At 50.7% G+C, this 18482-nt stretch overlaps 1 long non-coding RNA gene across 2 annotated transcripts in view; it reads right to left on the bottom strand.

The window, feature by feature from the left end:
• The window catches only part of LOC118009978, a 101339-nt gene extending 94071 nt beyond the window's left edge, over positions 1 to 7268 (bottom strand). Inside the window, exon 1 of one of the 2 annotated variants that reach the window (XR_004679067.1) lies at positions 7180 to 7268. This is a non-coding gene — a long non-coding RNA (uncharacterized LOC118009978). The remainder of the gene's footprint in view (positions 1 to 7179) is intronic. The other variant, XR_004679068.1, reaches the window with a different exon arrangement.
• Between the last annotated feature and the right edge of the window lie 11214 nt (positions 7269 to 18482).

The following is an 18482-nucleotide window of genomic DNA, read 5'->3' as shown; positions in this document are numbered from 1 at the left end:
GGTCATGTAGCATTGGGCACGGCTGTTACAAGCCAAGGCCATGAAGAAGTAAAAAATGGAGAAGCTCCCTTCCCTTCTCAGAGGTTTCCTTGGGAACAAAAGGAAGAGAGAGGAGGCCCCCAGGGTGCAAGGCTTCACGGAAGGTAAAGAAGAGGCTCCAGTCCTGGCTGCCCACCTTATTCCCCAGATAGCCTTGTCTCTTCTTACATGTCTATGAGAAGGACTGTTGTGTCCTTTCAGTGCATCCTGGTCATTTGACTTTGTTCGAGGGGCTTCTCTTCCTTATAGCCAAAGAGTTTCCACTAAGAAATTCCTTCATGTTGAGTTAAGAGCCCAATTTCTCATCGTTTTCAGCAGATCATCTACCCTGCTGATCATCCAGCTTCTGCCCAGGTTACCTGCAGAAGGCCATGGGGCTAAGGGTCTCTTCCCTTCCACGGGGGTCCCTCCAACCAAAGGCCCCACCACCCAACCAAGTCAGGCCATACTCCAGCTCCAAGCTGGGTGCAGCAGCTGCACTCTGCACAAGCTGAACAAACCCAGAGCAGGCAGCCCCTCGAGGCCATCCCGCATCTCCATCAAAGAGCACTTGGTGCCCTGTGGCCTCACAAACTTCCCAAGGCAGAGGATTGTCCCTTGGGGGTGAAGCCCCTGCAGGAGGGGCCAAGGGCCGAGCAGCCACTGCCTCAAGCCCAGGGGAAGAGGGAGTTTGACAGCGCCAAGGTAAAGCCTCTTTTTATTAAGACAACACAGCAAACTCTTTTTAACCACAGCTGACATCACTCTAATAAATCACCATCATGTCTTGTGGGATAGAAAAAGCCAAAACACTGTCACGTTTGATTTTGCTGGCTACTCGCGTCTCGAGAACAAACCATGTGTTTTTAATCAACAACACTTTGTTTTGCATTTCTCAGACCCCAATACTCTTTAAATAGTTGCTTTTTACCAGAGGGCTATTTTAAACCCAGGGCCAGCTTCTTTGCAGAGGACATTAAGAAACAGAACACCATGTTACCGGTTCACCAGGCTTATCCCGGGCACTTTCTCTGCTGGGATGATTATGTCTTGTGAGGTTCTAGCTGTCTGTTTCACAGGGGGCTTTCCTCTTCCCTCTTTGGGAATTTAATTAGATGTCTTCCCAGAAAGTTGGAGTTTTTTGGTTTCTCTAACAGGCAACCCGTCTGGGTTATGGGAAAACGGCAAATTCCCAGCCAAAGGAAACAGAGAAGTCACATCTGGGACTAGGATTCCAGAGGAGTGAACAAGGAGGTGACAGAGGAGGGGGACTATTGGCGGGGAAAGGAGCAGTAAAATAAGATTTCCGGAACGGTGCATGTCGATTTCTGCGTGCAAGTGGGCCCCAGACGTCTTGGAGGCGGATGTGCTCAGGCAAGCCCACTAAAGCTTGTCTGGGGCTCAGCCTTTGGATTTCTGGGAATGAGTGTCACCTGAAAGCAAGAGTAAACTGTGTGCAGGCACCTTCCCCTAAAAGGGGCTCCTTACCTGACTGCCCAATGCACCAGGATCTCAACAGTGATTGGCAGCTGGGTTCATCTTGTCCTGACATAGGTCTCCAAAAACACCTGGCTTTAGAAAGACCAGGAAAGGGACTGCGAGAAGGTCCTGACCTAAACCACAGAAACACTCTATGCTATTTGCTCAACAGTGAACTTAAGCCAATTGAACGATCCAACCAAAAATATATAGGGGTGGCTACGATGTGGTTCTGGCATCAACCACCAGCCCTCAGCCATGTGGCGAAATTCTTTTCCTTGGTGACTAGTGAAATCCTCCAACAGGGGTCAGGTTAGGGCTTCCTTCTTCCATGCGGTCCTACGTGCTCAGCCTCTGATGATGAGATCATGCATGCCACCAAGGGTGGTCCCAGGCTGATACACCCAGACCCACGCCACTGTGGGCATGTCAGATGGCTCGCTTCCTGGCCCTGAGCTGGTAGTCTAACTGGAGAGGACTCTCAATTGCTCAAAGTGCATTCTTTCATGAAGAGTCTTCATCAACCATATAACTCTGGTTATTCCTTTATTCCATAAACTCATGAAATATGGCGTAAGCTTAATACCCCCATGGAAAACCCATTCTGTCAGGGTCTTTTGCAAAAGTGTCTGCCCCCAAACACCCCAATCATCTGCAACTGTGTTGGGAGAAGGTGGTAGTTTATATATATGCCTGTCATTAGGGGAAAAAAGTCTTCCAGACTGAGTGCTATCTGGAAGACCCTTTCCCACTACTCAGAAGCCCTTTGTTCTAATCAGTTCTGTCTCTCCCACCAATGCATACCCTGTTTCATGGGCTAGTACCAGTAGCTGTTTACTTGCAGCCTCACTGGGATCTGCTCTATGATTATACTCACCTATGGGGATTTCATTTGGCCATGTAAGCATCTTGGGCTGACTATTTACAAGGCCAGGTTAGGGATTACTCTTCCAGTTGGGTATTATAAATGGGTATTTAAACTCATGACCTGAGCCCTAAATATTCCATGGCAAATGTTTCCATTCATTTGGTTGTCTTCACAGAATAGGCAACCTGAAAAGATACTGAAATATTGGAAAACATCATCTGGTTGCTACTCACATGGGTGTTCAAGACTGGATTCAGAAGGAGGCGTGCATGCATGCATGCATGCGTGTGTGTGTACTGAGGAGGACTGTGGATTCCAGGACAGTACCTGGTGGGAACACTCTTCACCAAGCCTCCGGAACTGCCTCTCAGATTTCTTCCTGTGTTCACTTGCACCTGCTTCCCAGGTCTCCCATCCATGGCCATGGCCACGTGCATGAGCTATGAGGATCGGGGAAGGCTAGAGCCTTGCCACCCAAAGTGTAGTCCCCGCATAGGCATTGGCACGCCTGTCAGCAATGCAAAGGCTCTGCTGCCCCACATGTACTGACTCAGAAGCTGCATTTTAGGGGCGCCTGGGTGGCTCAGTCGGTTAAGCGTCTGCCTTCGGCTCAGGTCATGATCTCAGAAATAGCACTACTATTTCTGAACCCTGGCTACACATTAGAATCACCAGGGTTTTAATGCTAAGGTTTAACCCGACACCAGTTAGGATTTCTAGAGGTGGGGCCCAGGCTTTGAAACGATCCCTCATCATTTCAATATATAGCCAGGGTTGAGACCACTGGTCTACAAGAATAATCATTTACTGAGCATTGGCTAGGTGCCAGATGTTGATTAGGAGTTTTACATAGACCGTCTTTATCCTCATCGCAACCATTGAAGGGTAAGCATGGCCCTCCCCATCTTGTCCCATGTCCCATAGGTCTCACATCAGAAACCACATTCAAACCAGAGCCTGAGCTCCAGGCACCATGCACCTAGCCTGTCAATGGTAGCAAGAGCCCCACAAACAGAAACAGCTGTGAAGGTCCAGGAAGCCCAGGCTCAAGGAACACAATGTTCCTCTCACAAACAGGCAAAACAGGCTGAAGCGGGAAGAGCAAGATTTGACAGATGACGCCACACCGTGGAGACCTCCAGGTCAAACTGGCCAGACCTTCCCTGGAAGGGCCAGGTACAGCAACTCACAGACCAAGAGCCCCACCACCCGGAGGGCACTGCCAGTGGTTCCTGCCTAGTCCTACCCAGAAAAACCAGGCCAGCCGGGGAAAGGATTTCAGCTGGTTTTATGGGACATTTATGAACAAAATGTACTTATTAGTAAATAATAATTATAGGAGAGCAGGTGCCCCGGGGAGAGCAGGTAACATGGGATTTCATTTTCTAATGTCCTCCATGAGCAAACCCTGTTTGAAATTAAAACATCCTTGCTGTCAACACGAGTGTTTAAAGAGACCCGGGCTTCTGTAATGTAAGCAGTAATTCTAATGTCTGCTGTTAATTGAAGGCTTCATCCTTTACCGGGTGCTTTCACATCCCCAAAAACATGCTTTTATCCCATGTTACAGATGAGGAAGCTGAAGCCCCAGGGAGATGAAGTGGCAGGCCCAAGGTGCAGAGCTGGTGACTGGGTACAGAGCTGGGCGTTAGTTCATAGGCGAGGCCAGTGCCTTCCCAACCACACTAATGTCATCCGGTCAAAACTCGAATCCCGCCAGAAAAATCGTCCTCCTTCACTTCTGGAATTCCCTTTGCAGCTGGTCTTCAGAGGCTCTGGAGTCCTATGTCCCAGGCTGAACTCTAGGGGGCCATTCTTATTGTCCTCATTCTTGTGTCTCAGACTTAAAACAGCTATGAGCAGGAGTTTGGCGCCCAGGAGGAGAGTGGGGCCACATAAAGCTTGAAGAGCTTATGAGCACACATTCACACACACACAGATACACACACATACACAGTGTTTCAACAGCAGGACATTTCACGGTAATGTTTTAAGTCACCCAAAAATTCTGCGTGGAAGTTGTGAGCGAAAGAAATCATGAACACTTCCAATATGGCTACCAAGTTATAAACGTCATCACCAACTTGCAAAAGATTAAGGAATCTGGGAACAAATTAGCCTGGTGTAGACAGTGACTTACGGAGAAGTCTCAGAGAGGAGTCAGAAAAGCCAACAACTTTAAATCCTGTAAAGTTTCTTAATCAAGTTACACTATTATTTGAAATTGGCAGAACACCAATGGATTTAGTCCAAAGACATAATATATGACTTTTTTTTTTTTTTTTTTTTGGTTTTCTTTTTTAAGGGCATTAGGGTTTTAGTTCCTTTTTTCCTTCTTCTTTGAGGGTTGGTGGGTTGTTTTTTTTTTTTTTTTTTTTTTGGCAATATGTCGCTTTCTTCTCTCAAATCTGTTTCCATCCAACATGCATAAAATGGAGCCAGTTCCAGGGAGCCCTACACCTCCCTTCTCCTTTTGCCCCTTGTAGAGCTCACTCCTTGATTAAACTAGCTAGCCACATAGCCAGAAGCAACAGAACACAGTTTTGTGCAAATGGCTCTCTCCTCTGCCTGGTCCTCCCTCACAGTTCAGCTAACTCTACACAGTGGTGTAAAACAGAGGGTGAAGGAACCCTCACCACAGAATCACCCCGAGATTATGGGTGAAACTTCACCTTCAAAGGCTGCCTCCTTCTACATTCCCTCAGCTCACCTTCCCCCCGGGGGCTTTGTTCACAGTTCCAGACCCGCCTGCCCTTTGTACTGCTTGCCTCTCTGCCTTCCCGTCTCCCCCATCCCTACCCCCACCGCCCTGACTCTCCCAGCCTCTCCAGGGCCGCCTGGCTTCCTTCTCAGGGAGCCCCCAGCCAGGCGAGCAACTCCCCTCCCACAGGCCCTGAGAAACCCTGAGATCAAAGAGCTCAGCAGCAGGGCCAGGTGTCCATCCTCCTCCACAGGCCACAATTAATCAAGCCGCCTGACTCACAAGGAGATCAAACCCGGCCCCCCGCCAGCTGTTGGTTAAAGCTGGCCTTCAAGTTGCCCTCATTAAATTTGCTCTCCCTCTCTTCTCCCTGCTGACTCCTGTCCCGTGATCATCTATCTCTTGGATCTCTCTCAGCGCTTTTCCTGTCCCTTCCTCTCTCCTTCCACCGCCTATCAGTTTGTGTTTTCCTCCATTTCCTGGCTTCGCCAGCCCCAGGCCCAACCCCTCCATCGCATGCCGGGCAGTCCCGCTCCGCAGTCTCTGTTCCACTCGCTCGGAAGTCCACGGTCCCCAGACTCCTCTCCTGGACCCTCTACTCAGCCCCTGAAGTTCCAAGAGGAAGCCTGTCCGAGAGCTATTTCCCCGGGCCTCAAGGCCAAGGATGGGTCCACCGACACGAAACTCAATTCACCTGCTGCTCTTGGCAGCGGACGCAGGCGTCTCCCGCACCTGCACGCACAAGCACACGCGCATGCGCCAACCCCTCCAAGCCCTCGGCGGGAGCCTCCCAACGCAGCCCTCCGCGGGCCAGCTGGTCAGTCCACACCTTACTTCGCACAATTTGCAAGTCTCCACCGCAAGAACCATTTCACCCGTGAACAAAAGACAGGGAACACCACCTACAAGTTAGAAAACGGGCAGAGATCCTTTCTTTTCCTTCCAGCTCTGCCCAGAATGAGGAAGGATGGAAACATTGGATCCTGACTTCTCCTCGGCTGATGTGTTGAGAATATTTACTCCAGTTGTCTAGGGTTTGTTTTTATACACTTTTTCCTACAACAAACACTGGCAAAAAAAAAAAAAAAAAGAGGGAGAGAAAGAAAGAGAAAAACGAGTGCAGGCTGCAGAGTACTGCCCTCTCTTTCTCCGTCTCACTATATATACATCTATGTATTTTTTAACTTGTTTTCCATTTCAGTGGTTCTTAAAGCGCACAGGCGTGAGAAAACACAGATGGAGTGGAACAGGCAATGTTGTAGCTGTACGCAGAAGACATCACACCATGCTGGAGATTTTTAGAAGTCTTGGAAGACCTTAGGATACAGAGAGGTTTTTTGGTTTGGTTCCCCCCACCCCCTTTCCTTATATAGTTGGAATTTTCTCTTGCTTCCTCTCTCAGCTCTATTTCTCTATCCCTGGCATCACCTGCTGCCTCTGGGAACACACAGTCCCTTGGCCTGGGTGACTGGGTCACTGTGGCTGCCCCGGGTTTGACCTCGGTTACCTGCCCGTGCTCCCCCAGCTGTGGCGAGGCGAGCCCTGGGGGAGGAGAAGCCATCCATCACCCGGGCAGCAGCACAAGCCTGAATGAGGGCGAGAAGGGTCAGCGCGGTGCGCACTTGGGCAGGTCGGAGGGGGTCGGGGCATTACAAATTGCGGAGATATCGGTGCCGGGCTTGATTGATGGCGCCGAACGAGGGGCAAGATGCTGGCACCGGGACGAGCCCGAGCTCCAGTCCTCCACCGGCTTCCTCCTGACCCACCCCCAGCGGCCCGTTCTCCCCACTTCCTTTTTCTTGCCTACTCACAGCCCATCCGTCAAACCGTGCCCCGAAGCTGACCTTTTGCAGAGAACAGCCAGCCTAAGAGAACCATTTCTTTCAAAAAAACCTCACCAGGGGCTTTTATTCATGCGGGCAGGCCCACAGTCAACGGTGCGCCACCCCTGCTTCCTGGCCCCGCCGCCTGCCTCCTCCGCTTGTGAGTTTCATGAGCTCTGAGCAAGGAGGGAAAGGGGCGCCTGAACACATTTCTTTCGCAGCACCCCGGTTTCTCTCCTGACCCCAAACCCACTTCCGCCACCGGTTGGCCCCGCGGCCCGGACAGTCACCTGTGGAGTCGTGGGGTGCTTGTCTTACTCTGCCCAGTCTGGCCTCTGGAATGCAGTCATGGGTGGTTCAGAAAAGGCATCGCGGCGACCTCTGGGAGAAAAGCGAGAATGGACCGAAGAGTCCAGCTGGCGTGGGAGGAGACGTGCTCCGAGGTTGGGGAGGGCATGGATGCCTGGCTGGGCAGTTTCTCGCTGGCAGGGGGACCTGTCCATCTCTTTGAAGACCACACAGGTTGCCAGTCACACCGCTGCAGCGGCACAATAGAACAGAGTGGGGACATGTTGGGGCAAACGGTGATGGGAGATGTTTAATAGAATTACTATTAGGCTTCGAGTTAATGAATCACAACTGCAAGAAATCATGATAATCCAGCAGGCATTAATGACAGATTAGCTTCAAAGCTGCCATAAAAGTGCCATAATGCTTACCTAACGGCATGATTAATTCTCCCAGTACATAATGGCTTTATGGGGGAACCAGGCACCAACAGAGGCTTGAAAGAAAGCCACACTGAGATCCCCAGGGCGCCGGGGGCACCCCCACCCTGCCTGGACCGTGTGGCTTCCACTCTGCCTGGAGGCACCTACCCCCACTGGATTGTGGGTAGACAAGGGCAGCTGCTTAAGCTTACCCCAGAGCTGTCTTGGGAGGGAGGCAAGGAGCAGTCCCTTGGAGTCCCTGCAGTGCTTTGCCCCTCACCAGGTAGCAGCTGTCCAGGGGAACCCGGGAGTCCTATCACCCCAGCCTCCAAGATAGGCAGCTCCTGTGACCAGCACTAGTGCTCAGAGAGCCCCATCCCAGTGCCCAGACCAAAGGTTCTAGCATGGAGAAGTCTGGAAAGAGTACAGGCGTACCTCATTTTATTGCACTTCTCAGATACAGCATTTTTCACAAACCACAGGTTTGTGGCGACCCTGTGTCAAACAAGTCTTTCGGCACCATTTGTCCAACAGCATTTGCTCACTTTGTGTTTTGTGTCACATTTTATCGCCATATCTCAAATTTTTGCATCATTATTATATTTGTTATGGTGATCTGTGATCACTGATCACAGCTCACTGAAAGCTCAGGTGATGATTAGCATTTTCTAGCGATAAAGCTCTGTACTTGTTTTAGACACAATACTATTGCACACTTAATAGACTACAGTAGAGTATAAACGTAACTTTTATATGCACTGGAAGACCAAAAAATTCATCTGACTTGCTTTGTTGTAATACTTGCTTTATTGTTGTGGTCTGGAACCACACCCGGAACATCCCGAGGTTTGCCTGTACTGAACTAGGGAGCTCGCCACGACTGTATTCCTCACCAGCTGTGTGACCTGGTGGGTCCCTAAACCTCTCTGTGCTCAGGTCTTCGGGCCCTGAGTCTGCATCTTTAACTACTAGACTACCTCCATATCATGGCACCTGATAGTAAGCACCCACTTGTATTCCAGGCATGATGCAAATCTCCTTACATGTATTATTTCATTTATTAACCCCCCAATAATCTTATGAGATAGTTACCACTATTATCTTCACTTTACAGACAGGGAAACTGATGCCATACAGTTAAACTGCTAGTAAAAGTAAAAGCAGGCAATACTCCCTATTTTCTCACTTCTCTATGAGCTGTCTCCACCCCGAATACCACCAGTTTAACTCAGGAGAAAAGCAGCTTGCAAGACACTGAACATCACCTTTTATGTGACTCAGCAATGCTGGATTGCCTCCCCCCCACCACCCCTCACCCATGGCAGGGGAAATCTGTGAACTGGGAGGTGACGGATCTGGACTCTACTATTTACCTTGACTCTGCTATTTACCTTGACTCTGAGGCCCCTTCTGACAGTGTTACCTTGGGCACGGAACCACTCCTGGTTTCCGTTTCAGTTTCTCTTTGGGGAAAAGGGAGTAGTGATCATCATCATAGTAGCTTACCCACCTGACAGCAGGAGCGCCTTAACCCTGTCAGGCTCAGATCTACCTTTTCCCAACTCCTCTAGAGCCCGGCCACTCTCCTGAGCACACCCCCAGACGCCACGCCGGAGGTTCCCATCATGGGCCGCCCATCTTCCCATAAATATGGAGGCAATTAGCACGAAGCCCAGGTCCGAAGGGAATTCTCGGAGCCATGTTCATCTTCATAATGTTGAAGAAAACCCCCCAGGAGGCCTGAGTCACTGCTGTGGCAGGCAGACTGCTTCTGGTCTGATTAACTGAGCTCCATGAGAGGCACGCACCCTCCCTCCAGACTTGCTCTCAGCCCCCACCATTCTGGAGTTCTCTCCAATGGAGACTTTCCCCAGGCTGCCACTGACACCCCGTAAAACGGGAGAAAACTGGTCCTTTCCTGCCAAAACATCAGTGGGCTCCAAACTTCCCCCGAAGTCTATGCTTCTTGTAAATTCCAAAGACAAATGGCAAACCATCACTCGATCAGCAAATATTTACTTCTATAGGGCACCATGGGAAAGGCCAAGAAGATTCACTTCATCCCTTTGCAGCCCTGAATTCCAAAACAGACATGAGGCTTGCAGATGTGTGCTGTCAGTATTGGGTGGGATTTCTGAAGGTGCCTGGCTTCTGGTAGCCCATTCTCTTGTCCGAGCTGGCTGCCCCACGGGTGTCAAGTGGATCCTGTCGCTTTAGTTATAAGGTCATAAAATCTCAAGGTTGAAAGAAACCTCAAAGATTGTTTCTCCCACCCCTCCGCAAATCTACCCCCACCTGCTATTGACTCCTCTTAAGTCAAATATATAGTTCTTATTTCAACATGCTGTGCTCAGTGAAAGCTCAATAAATATTTATTAATGGTGGTGCCCATGATGAATTAACAGCCAAAGCTATAAAATTAAAGTTTCACACAAGCAGAGACCCTGGTGAGAAAGAAACTGCTACATAAAGTTTGAAATTTTTCAAACTGACAAGCATTCACACACATACGCGCGCACACACACACTCACACGTACACACACATATACACTCACATCCACACACACACTCTCACATAGGCACACACCCTCATACATACATACACACGCACACTCACAATCACACACACATACTGTATGGCAGACAAAAGGCCCCAGTTCTCTTTCTCACCTACCCAGAGAATCACACTGGGAACCAGCAAGCATCCTTAGGGAATATTCTTGCCTTGGTGGAGGGCACGTTCAGCTTCTCAGAGGCCAATCAGCCCAGCCCATTGGGATGTGCCCAGCCCTGGACCCAGAGTCGCTCTCTGTCTCTTTGCTGGAATCAAGGGCCAGTGCAGTTCCTGAGAAACAAAATGGTGCCACTGAGGGATTTATCAGACATCCCCACTAAGCGAAGTGTGGTAAACATATGCAATTCTAAGGATGCTAAAACTTCAAGGGAAAGATCCAGGTCAGGACAAGTAGTATCAATGAGAATTTTTCACTTGATGGTGTATACCTAGAAGGAAATGCTAGGGATTGTTGTCATAAAGTCAGGAACTTTGAGGCCTAGTGTGTGTCCAGCCCTAATACCACGGGTAGAGACCAATCATCACCAGTCGATCAGATTGTGCAGCCCCTGACCACCACCCCCAAGGTGTGTGCATGAACACACAGGCCTCCCATGGTTCCATCTGAGATCTAACCAACAGAGCTAACTCTTCCCCTCCCCGGCAATGCTGGGGCCCCTGGAACTATAGCACTGAGGCACCAGGGCTCACTGTTGCTCCTCTCAATCTCCACCCCATTTGACATTGAGAGCAAGGTCCAGGGGCTTGCTATATCTGGGAGTGAAGGCAGGGCCACGCATGGAGCCCCAGAGTCACTGGAGGTCAGGCAGAAAGGAGCCCTTTCACTCCTGACACCAAACAAGAGAGCACCATTTACAGGCCGGTAAAGTACGTGGGTTCCAGAAAATCTCAGCCGGCTTGAAGGAAGAAATCAGAGATGACCTTGAAGAAATGAATTTGAGTCTGCGCTAAACTCACATGAGATCGTATGTGGGACTCACTTCCTCTGAGCCCGTCTGTACCCCCAGGTGCCCTCACGCTGGAGGAAGCTGGTTCTAATGCGGGATGGCGCGGGGCCTGGGGACAGGACAGAGCAGGACAAGTAGGAAGGGAAAGTCCATGAAAACTGAAGACAAGTGGGGCGCCTGGGTGGCTCAGTTGGTTAAGCGACTGCCTTCAGCTCAGGTCATGATCCTGGAGTCCCGGGGTCGAGTCCCGCATCAGGCTCCCTGCTCGGCGGGGAGTCTGCTTCTCCCTCTGACTCTCCTCCCTCTCATGCTCTCTGTTTCTCATTCTCTCTCTCTAAAATAAATAAATAAAATCTTAAAAAAAAAAAAAAAAGAAAACTGAAGACAAGTCTTAGGAGGACTCTTCCACCTTCTCCCCACTTCAGCACCCGTGGACAGTGTAGCAAAGATGCCCCAGGAGAGCTGTGAGAAGTGGTGCTTCCTCTGGTTTTCCCCAGGACTTCATGCTGTTCTCACTCTTCCTTCTTCCCTGTCCAGTCCCCAGGAGTCCCCTGTCAGACACTCTGCTGGTGACTGAGCAGGCAAGCCCGGAGAAGGCAGAGTGGGAACCCATCGATGACCACCAGCGTTTAGTGGTATTGCCCTGCGCCAGGCCCTCCGCTAGGCCACGTCCTCCAGCGGGAACATCACGGTGCGGCCGTGGACAGAACACCCATGGGCCAGCGAGCACTGCCAGCAGAGGCCTGTCTTCCCTGGCTGCTGAATCCTGTCTCATGAGTCTGCTCTCCATTTTGGTGTTTGTTCCTGCCCAGATGGGGTGTCTGATCTTGCCATGGCCAAGGTTTTCTGCAGAAGGGGACCTGGTACACTTTTATAGGAACCTGTGGTTCCCTGGGGCCAGACTCTAATGCTGTCCAGATGCAGAAAAACAGAAGGTCCATTCAAAAACAACCGAAATATCAACACACTTTGAAAGCAGTCTGTTAGCACTTGTCATAAGCACAATAAACAAAACAATGAAACCATCAGAAAGTACCGTGAGACAGTCAGGCTTTAGGAACTTGGCTTTGATGACTTAGAAAAGCAAAGAGAGGGGGCAGAACCAGTTCCCACTTGGGCTGAGGCTTGTTTGTTCTGCTTATCTGAAGTCAGAGCTAGCAATCCCCATCATGATGAAAGGATCTACAAGTTTCCCCCTTGCAACTGGCCCCTCTGCAGAGAGGTGGGGGGGGGGGGCTTGCAGCTTTCGGCAAGCGGTCAGTTTCCCGCACGTGGCCCAGGAGACACCCATTTGTATAACACGGCTCCATCTGCTGAAAGACCCTTGTTCCCTCTGAGTCCGCTCAACAAACAAGTGAACTCACCAAACGAGATCATTTGCTGGTGTTCTTACCCTATGGGTTCTAGGAGATGAGACATGGGCTTTAAGAACACATTGGTACTCACTCCTTCCTGGACACTCAGTTAGAGACCCAAACGCCAGGTGAGTCAGCGAGGACCCAGGGTTGTTGGTCCCGAATTTTGGAGGAAGAGGCTGAGAGAGACATGGCAACCATCCTCGTGGCACACACAAGCCTTCCAACTTGAGCTGTGGGGCTGGGGCTGGGGCTGTCCCCAGGTGAAATGAGGCCACCCGCTTACCAGTCGCTCAAGCTTGTTTCCCACTGTCTCCACAGCTCGGGCTTTGCTTAATTCCCACAGTGGGCGCCAGCCAACTCATCTATCAAATTACCTGCCAGGGATTTAAGTGAGCTTAGTTCTTTTGGGTGCAGTCCTGCATTTTGACTCTTAGTCAAGCAAAATAGGGGATTCATCAAAGTGGGCTGGGGGGACCTGAGGCCGCTACCTGCCATGGGAGACAGGGCTCCGGAAGGGAACGAGGCTGATGGCATGAGTGAGAGGGTGGGAGGCCTGAGTGCAGGCTCTGGGCCCCTGTTCAGCTGGGCAACCCTGAGTCCATCCCTTGCACTCCCCTCCCCATACATATACCCAGTTGGCCACTCTGCAAAGCCCTATGATGTGGGCAGGTGAGTCAGAAGATTTGACTCTAGTCTCCTAACTGGAAAAGCAAAAAGAACAAAAACAAAACCAAAAAACAGATGTCAGAAGAAAGGAACCAAACGTATGTAGAGCAGGAATATTCCCATATCTGCTCCAGGCCTGAAGACAGAAGTCGGCTCTGCAATAATCCTCCTCCCTCCACAGCAAAACGCTTGCAGTATATCTGCCAGTTTAGTCTGCATCTGGCTGTTTCTCTGGAACAGAGAACAATTCTACAACAATCAGTAAAAATTCACTGAACACCTTCAATGTGTCGAATCACTCCCTTAACCACTTCAAACATCTTAACAGGTAGGAATCATCTTGGAACCAAAGGCCTCAGCTTCACCAGATACCTTTCAACCTGCCATGGAGGCAGCCCCTAGCACCGCGGGCCCACACTTCTTCACATCCCCAAGGCCTCCTAGCCAGGTGGACACCGAAACAGCAAGGGCCACGAGACTCAGGCTCCATGACTTCAGACTGGGCACCTTTCCTTTGATCAGCCTCCCGTGGCACAGAGGAAAGGGTCCCATCTCCCACATGTGCTGGCTGCCAGCCTCAGGGTAGTGACAGCTCATTCACATGACTTTTTTTTTTAGATTTTATTTACTTATTTGAGACAGAGAGAGAGAGAGAGAGCGTGCGAGCACACAAGAAGGGAGGAGGGGCAGAGGGAGAGGGAGAAGCAGACTCCAGGCTGAGGAGGGAGCCCAATGCAGGGCTCGATCCCAGGACCCTGGGATCATGACCTGAGCTGAAGGCAGATGCTTAACGGCTTAGCCACCCAGGCGCCCCTCATTCACATAACTCTTACAAGGACTGGAAGAGATCATGCTTAGCAAGGACCAATGCACAGCCCAGCCAGGGGTATGTGCAATAAATGTCAGCTGCTTTATTCTCATCTCCACCCACATACAGCTGTCAATCAATAGACAAGTTATTTGTTGGAAGCCAATTAAGTGCCCAACACAACAGTTCAAAAGACAGATAAATAAGCCAAGGTCACTGCCTTGGGGGAGCTCCCAGGATAATGGAGAAGATGAGCAGATCACTTAAACAGGGAAAGAAGCTGCTCACTACAGAAACACAGAGTACTCTTATTGTAGGGAGGCAATATGATCCTTCACAGGCTTCGAGCCATCCTTCTTGGCAGCTGTTTACTGGTTAGATGACCTCGGGCCAATTCCTTCTCTCTTGGTTTCCTCGTCTGTAAAATGAGGAAATAATATCTATTTCATAGGGCTGCTGTAAGGATTAAATTAAATTAAATATGTTCCTTATCACCTATGTAACCTCATACTTAAAATGCAGCTAATACTTGACCTAATCATAAGGATGTTCTGAGGATTAAATTTGTTAACATGTGTAAAGCACTTAAAATAGGGTTATACAATGGTTCACTATCATTACCATCTAAAATGTAAGTTCCCTGAGGGAAGATTTGGGTCTATTTTATGCACTGATGCATTACCAATAGAACAGGGCCTGGCAATATCACATAAATAGTAGTTGATTGAACGAGTCATTGAATGCTACAGGAGAACAGAACAGTGGGCAGATTCCATTCCCAGAAGGCTTCCTGCAGGAGGTGATGCAGAAGGGTGAATAGAAGTTAACCAGGCTGAGAAGGTGGGGAAGGACATGCCGGCAGAGAAACTAGCACAGGAGGGGTACCAGGCCTAAAAGAGCCGGATGTGAACGGAAAACCTCAAGCAATCTAGTATTTGTACAATCAAAAGTACAAATCAGGGAAACCGGCAGGAGATGGAAGCCCTTCTCCCAGTGACTGACCTTAGTGGGGCTAAGTATGCCCTGGAAAACATACTGAAATGTGAGCTTTTGGAAAAGACAGCTTCTGTCAGCCCCTCCCAAGGCCTCCAGACCAGGGGGCCTCATCCAGGAGAGCCCCAGAAATGGCATTTCCCATGAGCCCTCCAGCCCTGGGGAAAGTCCTATCACATGGGACAATAACCCATCTGTCTGCAAGATTTCCAGCCTACTTGGAGAAGCAGGCGACCATGCCTGTGAACTCTGACCCCATCAATCCAAACAGGGCCTGGGGAAGCATTTACATCTTCAAAGGTCCTGGTAAATGTAAGCCAACAGCCTCCTTCCAGGCCCCAAAGCTCACCTCCTCCCCCTCTGGGCCACCAGGGGTCAGGGAGCCGGGTCACACCTGGCCAGGCTTAGCCCAGTCCCAGTTCAGCCCAGCACCTCATCCTCAGAGCTGGACTACTCTCTCCCCACTGCATCCCTTTCCTTCCCACACGTCCTGTGTCCCAGGCCAACAGAGAGGGGGCCTTACGGAAGGCCCAGGACACCTTCCAAGGGGCCTTTAGACAAAGGAGGGGTCAGGTCAGTCCCTCTGGAAGGAGCCCTGGGTGCTGGATCAGGGGAGGGGACAGGACAAGCCCACAGACCAGGGTCAGCTCCCTGACTACCCAATCAAGCAGGTTTCAATGACCTCTCCCTGACCCCAGTAAGCTCCAGTTGTCCCTCTGATCTCCTGGAGGCAGGGAGGCCTGTTAACTTTTACCAGACTCCTTTGACATGGAGCAGCGCTAATAAGAACCTAGGAGGGAGGTTCATTCAAGTGTCAGAGGCTCAGACAGCCCTCCACAGCCTCATCACCTGCACCCAGCCCTGCAGCTCCAGGCCAGAATACCTACCCCTTCACCCCGCCACAGGACATTCAAGGCACAGAGCCCTGGGCCCAGAGAAGCAAAAATGGAGCGCTGGGCCTGGGAGTCTGCCTCCACACTGGCCACTGGCTTTGGCCCCACGTCAGACTTCAATTTCCCCCACTCTTGTGACATTATGGCCTCAGCTCACAGCCCAGAGCAGGGTCAGTCCTGGGCATTTTACAGATGAGCGTGTCAGAGTACCCCCAAAGAGTCAGGGCCTTGCCATAGCAGAGCAAGGACTGGAACCAGAGATCAGCAGCTCTGTTAAGCTCTGCTCCCTTGGGGACAGTCACCCAGCCAGTGCTGATAAAACAAGCTAGGAATGCAGGTGGATAGTATGCGGGCTGAGCCTCCCTGCTAGCCCCTTCCATCCCAGATCCAAGCCAAGTTTCCCCAGAGCTCCCACCTGAAGGGAACAGGCACAGGCCGGCTAGCAGACTACAGAGCAGAGCCTGGGCTGGCACCTCAGCTCGGCAATAATCATCTCTGTGGCTTAAGAAAACCAACCACCCTTTCTGTGCCTCTGTTTCCCCACTTGTAAAATGTGAGTGGAAGGGCTCTTAGATCCCGTCTAGTTCCACATTCTCTGATTCCAAGTTTTCACTGCCTCCAGTTTCTTCCACCACCCCCCAAAATCCTCCTCAAAAACCCTACTAGAGTCTTTGGGTTTTGCCGCCAACTTTGTAGCCAGAGGGTTCATCTAGCCTAATCCTTGTATTTAAAAAATGAGATAGCTGGAATCCAGAGATGACTTAGCTGAATGACCTTGAGCAAGGACACCTAAAGGCAGAGCTGGGCCTGGATTTCAGGCCTCCTAGTACCTTGTTCTTTATGCTGTGCCAGCTCGAGGCTCCAAATCTCCCAGGGATCCCCACGTCCTCAGAGGAAACGGACCAAGTTCTTTGCCTGGCCCTCCAAACCTACCTGCCCACAGCCGGCCCGCCAGCCTGCACACTTCCTGCCCCCTGATGACCCCACCACTCTGTAGTCAGACTCCCTGTCTCTCCCCAACAGAGCCCAGAACCGGTCTCACCCCAGCTTTGGCTCACAAAGATCCCCACCCTGCAACTGGCCCAAGTCCCCCCCACCCCCACCCACAACGCTGCCCACTCATACAGCTCTGCCCTCCTTCCCTGACCTCCCACAGGCCAGGTGTCTGAGTCATGCCTCACCCCATTCTTGAAGGTACCACCACCTCTCTACCTTCTCCAAGCAACTTGGAGTTGAATGCTGGCTCCACCACTCCCCAGACACATGGACAAGTTACTTTGCCTCCCTGTGCCTCAGTTTCTTCATATGAGAAGTGGGGATAATAGGAGCTCCCACCTAAGCCAGTCTTGTTAGAGTTCCATCTAATGCATGCATATACTTAAAACAGTGCCAGGCACATATATATACACACTATTATACTTTATGCTTCATGTATATATTTTTCCCAACAGTAAGTGTCTCTGAATGCAAACATCATAATGTATTTCTTGATAACTTCCAGATCTGTGGTGATGTGGGTCAAGGAAGCATTCAAAACTGGATGGAGAGATACATTAAAAAAATCTAGTCTTCTTAAGGGGTGACTCAACATCAGGATGAGCTAGGTTGTTACGGGAATGCCAGTCATCATCACAGTTCTGGGACCTAGAAACAGCATATTCTCTCCCCAAACCATGGAGATTTGCCTTAAAATTGTGAATGCCCCTCCCCATCTCCTGCCACCAGCAGAGTCCCTTCAATTCTGTTGGTTCACCTTCTCTGCTTGGTGCCCAACCCAGCCCCTTTCCACTCACCCTGCCAAAGGGCTTGTGGTGATTGATGGTGACAGTGACCTGCCACTGACCCTTCCAATCTGGGCTTGTTGTCCGTGAGGCACTCAGCAGCCTCCACAACTTTTGAAATGCAGGCTCCCCACCTGATGAGGCTTCTAGTCTTCTTCCCCTTGTGAAGTGGGATGTTTGATTTGGACCCTCCTGGGTTCTCTCCAAATGCCTGGGCCCTGGAATGGCTGCCCGCCATGGCCTGCCCACCAGACTGCCTTTGTGGGTTCAGGGCAGGAAGCTAGACAGACCTGGGTTCAAATCCTGACTCTGCCACTTTCAAGCCTTGTGTTCTTCTGGACGCTGAGTCTCAGATTCCTAGTGTGAAGAAGGCAAATAAGGCATGTTCTAAGGAGCTGTTGGAAGGCCTTCATCAGATAACACAGAAGGCTGCCAGCACCCGGCTGGCACGTGGCCATGACTCAATAAGTAACAGCCGTGGTGAAGAGGAGGAGGATTAAAATAATGGGAAGGCAGAGGGTTGTACCTGAAGACCACCTTTGACTCAGTTACAGTGCGCTCCTTGATCTCCCTCCCCAGAACGGTAGCATCCGGAGCAGCTCCCTCTTCTGCGCATGCGCATATGCATGTGTGCGCTACAGCCGATCTGCAGCATTTCTTTTCCCCCCTGCCCAGAACACCTCCAGCTGCTGTTTGGGACAGCCTAGGCCCGTGGAGCTGTCTCTGCCTTGTCCCTTCATCACTCAGCATTCGGGGCATTAGCTGACTGGGCCCGTGTCCTCCGCAGCCGAGCTGAGACTTGCTCATCCTTACAAAACAGTCTGTTTCCACTAAACCACTGAGCATTTCACATGTCATCATT

Source organism: Mirounga leonina, unplaced genomic scaffold, assembly GCF_011800145.1.
Source record: "Mirounga leonina isolate KUSES-001 unplaced genomic scaffold, KU_Mleo_1.0 Mir_128, whole genome shotgun sequence".
Taxonomy (NCBI): Eukaryota; Metazoa; Chordata; class Mammalia; order Carnivora; family Phocidae; genus Mirounga; species Mirounga leonina.
Note: the sequence above shows the minus strand (reverse complement) of the source record. Positions and strands in the feature narration are given on the sequence as shown.